Source organism: Ranitomeya variabilis, chromosome 4 (assembly GCF_051348905.1).
Source record: "Ranitomeya variabilis isolate aRanVar5 chromosome 4, aRanVar5.hap1, whole genome shotgun sequence".
NCBI lineage: Eukaryota > Metazoa > Chordata > Amphibia > Anura > Dendrobatidae > Ranitomeya > Ranitomeya variabilis.
The window spans coordinates 522,842,950-522,855,040 of NC_135235.1; the positions used below are offsets into that span (position 1 = coordinate 522,842,950).

At 40.5% G+C, this 12,091-nt stretch overlaps 1 protein-coding gene across 3 annotated transcripts in view; it reads left to right on the forward strand.

The window, feature by feature from the left end:
• SKAP1 (src kinase associated phosphoprotein 1) overlaps positions 1–12,091 on the forward strand; it is an 862,974-nt gene that overhangs the window by 576,108 nt on the left and 274,775 nt on the right. The gene's annotated exons all lie outside the window — the stretch shown is intronic.

Consider the following 12,091-nt stretch of genomic DNA (forward strand, 5'->3'; position numbering starts at 1 on the left):
GGAGATGAGAATAAGCTTTATTTTATCGTGGCCGAACATTTAGTTTAAGAAGGGGTTGTCCTAGTAGTGGACAACTGCTTTAGGCCGGCTTCACACTAGCGTATTGCATCCGATGCGAGAGCATCAGATGCGATATGCTAATGACACTCGGCTCCTGCTCGCAGCAGTGCAGGAGCCGAGTGTCATGCGTCTGTGCTCCGATTCTCTCGCACAGGGAGGATCGGAGCACAGCTGCGGAGGAGGCGGAGAAATGAATTTCCCCATCTCCTCCATTGCTGGGGTCCGCTTATAACGTACATCACTCGGATGATATCTGAGTGGTGTGCGCTGTCTCACTCGCACCCATAGGCTTATATGGGTGCGAGTTAGCCGAGATTTTTCCTCGGTCCGAGACAATCGCAGCATGCTGCGATTGTCTCGGACCGACGAAAACGGCCGACAAAAAGTCGGCTGCTGGGAGCTGCCCCATAGCCTAACATTGGTCCGAGTGCAATGCGATTTTTTATCGCATTGCACTCGGCCGTTTAAAACGCCAGTGTGAAGCCGGCCTTAAGAGGGTTGTCCACTCATTTTTTTAAAAAACTACAAATCCCAACACACCCTTAAAGCTGCAAGCCATTTTTGGTTTCCTAGTAGTTGTAGATTTCCTAAATGCTTATAAGCCACAGGGCTGTGCTAAGATACCACATTTGTTTTTCTGCAGAAGTGAACAGAGTTCGTTTTCTAGACTCCCATATGAACCAAGATGTGTTACATTTGGTAATACACCAGGATTGTAGTAACATTGAGTACAGCATTCTGTTGCAGCCGCCCAGACCAGTGACTGGTGAAGACAGAATTTCTCAGATTTTAACATTTGCAGCATACTCTTTCTTCCATCTGTAGTTCTGTGGCATGTGAATAGAGTTTGCTAAAATTCTACTAAGATTACATTGTAATTTTGGCGTGTGATCTGCCTTCACTTTATAGTTGATTAGGAAGTGACCTTTGGGACCCCCACCCATCTTTGGATGAAGGAGCCATAGTACTGAATTCCCTTTTTGCTTCTGTTTTTTTTTTTTCGTAAAGCAGCATCCCGGCCACTTGCTGTACAGGACTCCACCTCATTCAAGTGTATGGGACTGAGCTGTAGCACTAGGCAACACCATATATGTCGTATACTGATTATATAGTAATGCTGCACCCACCTTATAACCCACAATTGCACAAACGTATGTCACAGAAAACCCACATCAAGTGGGTTTGTGTGCTTTGAAGCTACAGGGCTGACTTTCTAGTCCTAGTTCTGCCCTGCTTTTAGTTACTTACGCTGGTTTTGCTGGGGTAAGCCACAGCTAGGCAGAGGCGGTAATGTCACAATGATAAAAGCTTTACCCTTCATCCTGGTGATATCTGTTATAACTAATTATGGTGCCTCATTTTCATATGCATGTGAATAGGTAATAGAAGTCTGAAAAGTGATTGATTTCAGTTGTTTTCCCCTAACAGGTAGAAGCTGAGGATCCCAGTGACCGGCAGCTGGTGCTGTTCTGCTTTATCGACAGGGAATCTTGTTGACAGGAGCTTTACATCATCCTCATTGGTGTCCTTATTGTGAGGGCGACTCTTGGCACAAGCAAGTAATGTGATTGATCTTTGCCCAGTCAGAAGGCGCAAACTGTTGGCAAAGTGAGCAATTACAGGTCACTGTGCTAGCCAGCTGTGGAGAAAAGTAAAGTAGTTGTTGCCTTAGTGAGAGAGCCTATCATATTGGTTACTCTAGAAGATGCGGACAGTACAGTATGTATTGTGTCTTCTGTTCAGATGGCAAATATTGATGATCTGATTGTTTAGATTAGGGGTGGGGGAACCTTTTTCCAAGAGTCATTTGGATATTTATACCATCCTTTGGGGGCCGTACAAAATGATCAATTGAAAATTACCCTGCTATATTTGGTCAAACATTTAAATAACTCCTAATGTGATGGCTGGAACCGCTTTTTGGTGTGGCTGTAATGTTAGGTGGTATGGATGATGTTTCTACTCATAACTGGTTTTCCGGGTATGCATCAGAGTGCAGGTGACTCTTTGCGATAAGTTTTGTAAAGAACTCGAAGCAGTAAGTTGTATCGAACACAGATGTATATTACACTACAGGTGTCCTCACAGTGGAAAATTCATCACTGCTCACATTACATTTATAGAAATCAAGCAGTGGAAGATCTGCAGTATACATCACAGAGGAGACACCAAAACTGCTGTATATACATCTCATAGCAGACACAGAGACTGCTGTATACATCACATAGTAGACATCGGGCTGGAGTATATACATCACATAGGATTTACTGGGGCTGGAGAATACGCTGTGTGCAGAATTATTAGGCAAGTTGTATTTTAGAGGATTATTGTTATTATTGATCAACAACTATGTTCTCACTCAACCCAAAACGCTCATAAATATCAAAGCTTAATATTTTTGAAAGTTGGAGTTTTTTTAGATTTGGCTATCTTAGGAGGATATCTGTTTGTGCAGGTAACTATTACTGTGCAGAATTATTAGGCAACTTAATGAAAACCAAATATATTCCCATCTCACTTGTTTATTTTCACCAGGTAAACCAATATAACTGCACAAAATTTAGAAATAAACATTTCTGACATGCAAAAACCGAACCCAAAATAAATTAGTGACCAATATAGCCATCTTTCTTTATGATGACACTCAACAGCCTTCCATCCATTGCGTGTAGCAGCCACCACAGTCTCCCAGACACTGTTCCGAGAGGTGTACTGTTTTCCCTCCCTGTAGATCTCACAATTTATGAGGGACCACAGGTTCTCTATGGGGTTCAGATCAGGTGAACAAGGGGGCCATGTCATTATTTTATCTTCTTTGAGACCTTTACTGGCCAGCCACGCTGTGGAGTAGTTAGAGGCATGTGATGGAGCATTGTCCTGCATGAAAATCATGTTTTTCTTGAACGATACCGACTTCTTCCTGTACCACTGCTTGAAGAAGTTGTCTTCCAGAAACTGGCAGTAGGTCTAGGAGTTGAGCTTCACTCCATCCTCAACCCGAAAAGGTCCCACAAGTTCATCTTTGATGATACCAGCCCATACCAGTACCCCACCTCCACCTTGCTGGCGTCTGAGTCGGAGTGGAGCTCTCTGCCCTTTACTGATCCAGCCTCTGGCCCATCCATCTTGGCCACCAAGAGTCACTCTCATTTCATCAGTCCATAAAACCTTTGAATAGTCAGTCTTAAGATATTTCTTAGCCCAGTCTTGACGTTTTATCTTATGTTTCTTGTTCAAAGGTGGTCATTTTTCAGCCTTCCTTACCTTGGCCATGTCTGAGTATCACACACCTTGTGCTTTTTGTTACTCCAGTAACGTTGCAGCTTTGAAATATGGCAAAACTGGTGGCAAATGGCATCTTGGCAGCTTCATGCTTGATTTTCCTCAATTCATGGACAGTTATTTTGCGCCTTTTTTGCCCAACATGCTTCTTGTGACCCTGTTGGCTATTTTCCATGAAACGCTTGATTGTTCAGTGATCACGCTTCAAAAGTTTGGCAATTTCAAGACTGCTGCATCCCTCTGCAAGACATCTCACAATTTTGGACATTTCGGAACACGTCAAATCTCTCTTCTGACCCATTTTGCCAAAGGGAAGGAAGTTGCCTAATAATTAAGCACACCTTATATAGGGTTTTGATGTCATTAGACAACACCCCTCCTCATTACAGAGATGCACATTACCTGATTTACTTAATTGGGGGTTGGCTCTCAAGCCTGAACAGCTTGGAGTAGGACAACATGTATAAAAAGTATCATGTGAACAAAATACAACTTGCCTAATAATTCTGCACACAGTATATACATCACATAGGATTCACCGAGAATGGAGTATTTACATCTACATCACAGCAGACATGGGGTCTGTGTTACATACATCACAGCAGACATGGGGGCTGTGGTATATACATCACAGGAGGTATGGCGCTTTGGTATATACATCACAAAAGATATGGGGCTGCGGCATATACAGCACAGGAGACATGAGGCTATGCCATAGTCTTCACAGGATAAAGTAGCACTCTGTAGCGCTATAGCATGCAAATATAACATTTGCATAAATTGGGCAATATATATATATATATATATATATACATATATATATATATATATATATATATATATATATATATATATATATATATATATATACACACACACATATGGAGATAGCTACTCTTAAAAATAAACACCTGTACACACCTGATTTCTGTTTGGAAGTGATGGTCATTTTTTTGATATTTGTATACTCAATCTAACTTAGCACTCCACCCCTCAGCCAGTTTTAATTACAGCAGTATCCTACCATCCCATATAAATGTAGGCTATCAGCCCATGAGAGGAGTTCCAATAGGATATGTCTCAGCAGAGAGACTCGACTTATTGTGGCTGCCAGGTACACATGAATTGGCCAATAGTATTCTCATTTTTTCCTATTTTCTAGAGCAGTAATGCAATTCAAATATATTTCATGTTTGCATGTTATAGAGCTACAGAGTGCTACTTTATTTTGTTAGTCATATATGGAGATGGCTACTCTTAGGCTACTTTCACACATCAGTTTTTTGCTGTCAGGCACAATCCAGCAAATTTTGAATAAAAACGGATCCGGCGGCAACTTTTGTTTTTTTTCTCATAGACTTGTATTAGCACCGGATGGCCTCATGGTTCATCCGTTCTTTGCCAAATCCGTTGAAAATTCTTTTTCCGGCGGCCGGAGAAAACGTACATAGGAACGTTTTTTCTGTCCGGCGAAAAATCGGTGAGTGATGGATTCGGCGAAAAACGTATGAAACGTGAGGTGACATGATTGAATCCGGTCTCTCTTCCTCTCTTTTTCAAAATTCGCCGGATTGTGCCTCATGGCAAAAAACTGATGTGTGAAAGTAGCCTTACTAAGCACCTGTACACACCTGATTTCTGTTTGGAAGTGACGATCAGTCTTTTGATAGTCATCACGGGAGCCGTAATATAGATATCACAAGAAACGTTGGAGCCACAGTATAGACATCACAGGAGACGCTGAGGCCCGCTGTTTATATATCACAGGAGATGCTGGGGCCGTGGTTTAGATATCACAGGAGACGCTGGGGCCGCAGATTAGACATCCACATGAGACACTGGGGTCGTGGTATAAACATTACAGGAGATGCTGGGGCCACAGTAAAGACATAACAGGAGATGCGGTTTAGACCTCACAGGAGACACTAGGACCGCAATTTACAAATCACGGGAAATGCTGTGGAAGTGGTTTAGACATCAAAGGAGTCACTGGGGCCGCAGTATAGACATCACAGGAGACGCTGGGGCTTCCACTGCTGTTGTCTCCTGTGGGATAAGGACGAATTGCATGCTAACTCTGCCCACAAAGCCCATCCTGATGCAGGCACTAGCTGGCGTCAGGATGTAATTTTTCATTGCACGCACTGGAGTGTTCTATAGTGAATGCTGCGTGCGCGTGCTCACAGAGCAAGAAGAAATTAAAGGGCCGGCAGCTGTCAAAAGGCAGCTACCGGCCTGAGCACTGCCATCCTCGAGAATCTGCCCAGGGGACAGAGAAAAGGTCATCAGCCCACGGACCTGAGGTTCCCCACCCCTGGTTTAGATCATTGTGCCATGGCAAGTTATTACTGTTTGTTTTTGAGCTTGTCTATCTGTTAGTTTTTGTTCTTTCAATAAATAACTGGACATAGAGGATGTAAATTAAAAGTGAATGTTAATCCTGCCTGGAGCTGGTGGCTTTCAATCATACAAGTGTGCTAGCGCGGCTACAGTCATCTCTCACAACACAACTGCGGTTCTAAGCAGGTCACTCCAGTTTGACAGAAAGCCAGTTCTGCAGTAATGCACTGCAGAGCCAAAGGTTAATGTTGGTGTTTCCCTTGAGCTTTGACTGTAGCTGCATGGGCACACACCTCTATGACTGTAAGCTGGTGGCTCCCTGGATAAAGTTTGTGTTCTCCTGAGAGCTACGCTTTCAGTACAGCATTCTGGTGCTTTATTCATGCACTGATGATGGTTCTAGTGCTGTATTCATGGACTGACTCTGATATACTGATGGTAATTCTGGTGCTGTATTCAAGTACTAATGGTGGTTTTCCATGCTGTATTCATGGACTGACTCTGGTTTTGGTGCTGTATTTATGTACTGACTGTGCTTTTGGCCCTGTATCCATGTACTGGCCATGCTTCTGGTGCTGTATTCATATACGGTTATTGGTGTGATCCTATACCCATATAGTAACCTTTAACTTGTCAGATGATGTGCTACTTTGCTATGTTAATAAACTATTGTGCCGTGGGTCAAATTATGGACTACTACATCTCTATGTATATTAGGAGCATTAAACATATGTTTTTGAAGGCCCTTTTCACTGCCATTTTGGTTCTCTTGTGATGCTGGTATTGCAGTATGTAGTACATATAAGCAATTAGATGATGACTGATTTTCACTCACATATAAACATACCACTTTAGGGCTCATGCAGATTTACCGTGGATCTCAGCACGATTTTGCACCGCAATGCACTGACTGGCCACGGCTCTCCCGACTTAAGTATAACAGCTTTATACACTTATATCACGTGGTCACGCTCACGTCGAAAGACCCGCAGCTAGTACGTGCATTAGGGGTCCTTGATCTGACATCGATTTGCACCGATGTCTTCATGAGCCCTTACCCTGTATAGCTACACTGTGGCTGAGTGGGTCCCCCTTACTGAAGACCATCTTCCATGCCGACAGGTTGTCTAAGCGAGACAACCCCTTTAAAGGGAACCTGTTAGTTCCCCCATGCCCTCCAACCTAGTAGCATTCACATGCATATGACTAAATTCCCTGCCTAACCTTCCCTGTATAATGTTATTGAGTTTAATTCATGTTTTAAAAAAAGCATTTATAAGGTCCGCTTTTCTTATGCTAATTAGAGCCTTGATTAGTCGATGGGGTGTTAGTTTCCCTAGACTAGTCATCCCTTTTTCCATGTTATCATGCTCCTGTGGGTGTCACTTTGCCACTGTAGCCGAGCCTAAACTTCCCAGCTTCAGAGGTGCACTGTGTATGACCAGAAGTTCAGAAGGGACCATCTTATGTTGTATTTTTTGCCTCAAAAAAGCAGCATTGTACTGTTCTAGCAAAGTGAATGAAATGTCTGAAATTTCATGCTCACTTTGCTTATTTTTTCCTAGCAGATTTGATGCAGTTTCAAATCTGCAGCATGTCAATTCTTTCAGCGTTTTTGCACTGTTTTAACCCATTGTTATGGATGAGGAAAAAGACACATAAGAAACGCTTATTTTTTATGCCAAAATATACGTTTTTATTGCAAAAATGTCTGCAGCAAATACCTAACATGGGCACATATCTTTAATGTTACGTATGATCTGTATAATTCAATTGGAAAAAAATATATGTTTAATTTTTCCACCTGAAAAGATTACAAAGAAAACATAGATGCATAAAACACACATCTTGAAACATACTTCCATTGAAGTACTCTCTGAAATAATGATAAATTCCTACCCAAATAGACTGAATACGATCAGCATGGCGTCTCTAGACTTGGCAATTGTTGCCCTTTACACAAACCCCCCAAAGTCAGATTGTGAGGGCACCTCCTGTGTACAGCGCCCTCTTCAGGCCTACCCACAGATTTTTAATTAGATTAAGGTATTGGCGCCGGCTGGGTCATTTCATAACTGATCTTCTTGTGGCGGAGCCATTCTTTTCCTTATTTGGAGATAAGCTTAGGGTCATTGTTGTGCTGAAAAATAAAATTTGTTTTCATCTTCAGCTTTCAAAATTGACAGATTTGGAATTGTTAATAACTTTTTATAGAAGGTAATGACAAAGGACCATGTCTGAAAAGCGTATGCTTTTTTTCTATAGTGGTGAAAGTATTTGTTTTCTACAAGGATTTTAATATATCTTTATAAAAGTGTTTTTTAAAGTATCCTTTTGCTGGAATCTTGTTTCTGGATCTTGCAATTGGTATTCTTATCCTTCAGGTGAACTGACCTTGCCTTTCTATTCAGTGTTCAGAATTTCCTCACCTTCACCAAAGCCCCAGTTCCAACTGCTAAAAATACAGCCCCAAAGCATAATGCTTCCGTCACCATGCTTTACTGTGGGTATGGTGTTCTTTTGGTGTTGCACAGTGTTGGCTTTGCAAGAAACATACCTTTTGAACTATCATCGAAAAGTCCAATGTTGATCTCATCAGACTACAACACGTTTTCCCACATGCTTTTGGCAGACTTTATGTAGCTTTTGGTAAAACATAGCTGGGCTTGGATGTTTTTCTTTATAAGAAAAGCTTCCATCTTGCCATCCTACCACATAAGCCAGACATATGAAGAATATGAGAGATTGTTGTCACATGCATTACACAACTAGGACTTGACAGAAATTTCTACAGCTCAATTAATGTTGCTATAGGTCTTTTTGTAGCCTCTAGGACCAATTTTTCCTTCTGTCTTTTCATTCATTATTGAGGTTTGTTTTGTTCTAGGTAATGCCACTCTTGTGCCAAATTGAAGTAACTTCTTGATGACTGTCTTCACAGTGTTCCGTGATATATCTAATGCCTTGGAAACTATTTTGTACGCTTCTCCTTAGTAATTATGTTCAACATTGAGATCCCCTTTGCTGCATTGTAAGCTGTTTACAACTTTGGCTATTGATGTAAATTGCCACCAAGAAAATGTCAGGAACATTCCATAAGACCTGCAAAACTTTATATGGAGCTAATCATAATCACTGTAAATGATGGCAGCTATACACTGACTACTAGTTATCATGAGCTAAAATATGATTGGCTAATTTTGAACCAAACCACATCCCCAATTACAAAAGGGTTCCCACACTTTTGCAGTCCTATTATTTGTTTTATTTTCCCCCTCAACATGATTTCAGTTTTTCACAATGGATTTGTACAGATTATGGATGACATTAAAGGTGAAAATAGTTCTGAAATGATTCTTCTTGGTATGATTTTTTTAAAATGACAAAAACTTGGCCTTTTATCAGGATTGTGTAGACTTCTTATTCACTGTAAATACGTGTATTATTTTGCTCTTCACTAAACTGTTTTTAAAAGTGAACACTGCTCAGAAGAAAAATTGTGTTTGTCTAGAAAGCTGGCCACATTTATGTAACTGTGATACATTTGGCATAGCTTTCTGCTTGCCTGGTCTAAATACTAGACACTACTAACATATCTCCCCATTTTGGACACAGAACATGCATGTACCTCCATACTTGTGAAGAGGTTACTTTTCAGGTATTCGAGACCCATCTAACCAGACTGGACAGTCCAGTAACGTACTGCATATAATTCCTCCTTTAGCGTACCTAGTGCTTGTCTACTCATCTTTCACACAACTCCCATGCGTTAGTAATGCCAAAAGCATTGTTTTATTTTTTATTAGGTTAGAAATATTATACCATGGCAGTGTTTGGACTATGTTATAACACTGGTCTACAACAAAAAAAAAAAAAATTCTGGCATGGACTTTAAGAACAGTTTTAGACTAATTTGAGGGTGCTGAATTCAAATCTGATCTTATAATTTCTCTATCACATCACATTTTTGCGCTATAGGTATATAGCCCATTTTCATGAATTCCATGATAAATATAAGTACTGTATGAAAAGTGCCGGTTTATACGGTTCACTAAGGTAAATTTAGTTTTCATTTAGTCTCCCAATAAATGTGAGAATATCTTTGTTTTCTTTAAACATGCATAATTCCCATTTGTTATGATAACACCCTTGTTTTCTGTGCTACTGGGACAGTAGAGCTACAGCAGAGCATTGGGTGAAAACTGAATGGCCTCAGCAACAGAGTTTGGCATCTGGTGATAAGAATGTCATCCATGGTCCTCTAGTGGATAGGAAGAATATTGTCTTTCCTCCCTTACACATAAAACTTGGATTGATGAAGCAGTTCGTCAAAGCTTTCAATCACAGTGGAGAATGCTTTAACTATATATGTTCAACTTTTCCTGGTCTTAGTGAAGAGAAGAAAAAGGCTGGAATATTTGATGGACCTCAAATAAGAACACTTATGAGAGACCCAAATTTTATCACATCAATGAATGAGACAGAAGAAAGAGCTTGGAACGCATTTTGTAATGTGCAGAATTTTCTAGGGAATAAGAAAGCAGACAACTATGAAGAGATTGTGGAAGAGCTACTAATGAGTCTGCAAAATCTTGGATGTAGAATGAGTATCAAGATTCACTATTTACACAGCCATTTGGACTTTTTTCCACCTTGGGGATGTGAGCGAGGAAGAAGGGGAGCGTTTTCATCAGGGCATTAAAACAATGGAAGAACGGTATCAAGGCTGGTGGGACTCCCGTATGATGGCTGACTATTGCTGGAGCTTGATGAGAGACAACCCTGAAGCTGTACATCACAGATCAGCCAAGAAAAGAAAGTTCAAATAACGGCCATTTGTCATTCATCTGTGTGCCATATATATGTGTTTTTATATTTTGTAGTTTAATTCTGTAAGTATATTTTATTTGCTGTACATAGACTTTGCAATCTTTGTTATTCCTTGATTAACCCCTTCACCCCCAAGGGTGGTTTGCACGTTAATGACCGGGCCAATTTTTACAATTCTGACCACTGTCCCTTTATGAGGTTATAACTCTGGAACGCTTCAACGGATCTTGGCGATTCTGACATTGTTTTCTCGTGACATATCGTACTTCATGATAGTGGTAAAATTTCTTCGATATAAGTTGTGTTTATTTGTGAAAAAAACGAATATTTGGCGAAAATTTTGAAAATTTCGCAATTTTCCAACTTTTAATTTTTATGCCCTTAAATCACAGACATATGTCACGCAAAATACTTAATAAGTAACATTTATCACATGTCTACTTTAGATCAGCACAATTTTGGAACCAAAATTTTTTTTTGTGACGGAGTTATAAGGGTTAAAAGTTGACCAGCAATTTCTCATTTTTACAACACCATTTTTTTTTAGGGACCACATCTCATTTGAAGTCATTTTGAGGGGTCTATATGATAGAAAATACCCAAGTGTGACACCATTCTAAAAACTGCACCCCTCAAGGTACTCAAAACCACTTTCAAGAAGTTTATTAACCCTTCAGGTGTTTCACAGGAATTTTTGGAATGTTTAAATAAAAATGAACATTTAACTTTTTTTCACACAAAATGTATTTCAGATCCAATTTGTTTTATTTTACCAAGGGTAACAGGAGAAAATAGACCCCAAAATTTGTTGTACAATTTGTCCTGAGTATGCTGATACCCCATATGTGGGGGTAATCCACTGTTTGGGCGCATGGCAGAGCTCGGAAGGAAAGGAGCGCCATTTGACTTTTCAATGCAAAATTGACTGGAATTGAGATGGGACGCCATGTTGCATTTGGAGAGCCCCTGATGTGCCTAAACATTGAAACCCCCCACAAGTGACACCATTTTGGAAAGTAGACCCCCTAAGGAACTTATCTAGATGTGTGGTGAGCACTTTGACCCAACAAGTGCTTCACAGAAGTTTATAATGCAGAGCCGTAAAAATAAAAAATCATATTTTTTCACAAAAATGATCTTTTCGCCCCCAATTTTTTATTTTCCCAAGGGTAAGAGAAGAAATTGGACCCCAAAAATTGTTGTGCAATTTGTCCTGAGTACGCTGATACCCCATATGTGGGTGTAAACCATTGTTTGGGCGCAGAGCAGAGCTCGGAAGGGAAGGAGCGCCATTTGACTTTTCAATGCAAAATTGACTGGAATTGAGATGGGATGTCATGTTGCGTTTGGAGAGCTCCTGATGTGCCTAAACATTGAAACCCCCCACAAGTGACACCATTTTGGAAAGTAGACCCCCTAAGGAACTTATCGAGATGTGTGGTGAGCACTTTGACCCAACAAGTGCTTCACAGAAGTTTATAATGCAGAGCCGTAAAAATAAAAAATCATATTTTTTCACAAAAATGATCTTTTCGCCCCCATTTTTTTATTTCCCCAAGGGTAAGAGAAGAAATTAGAG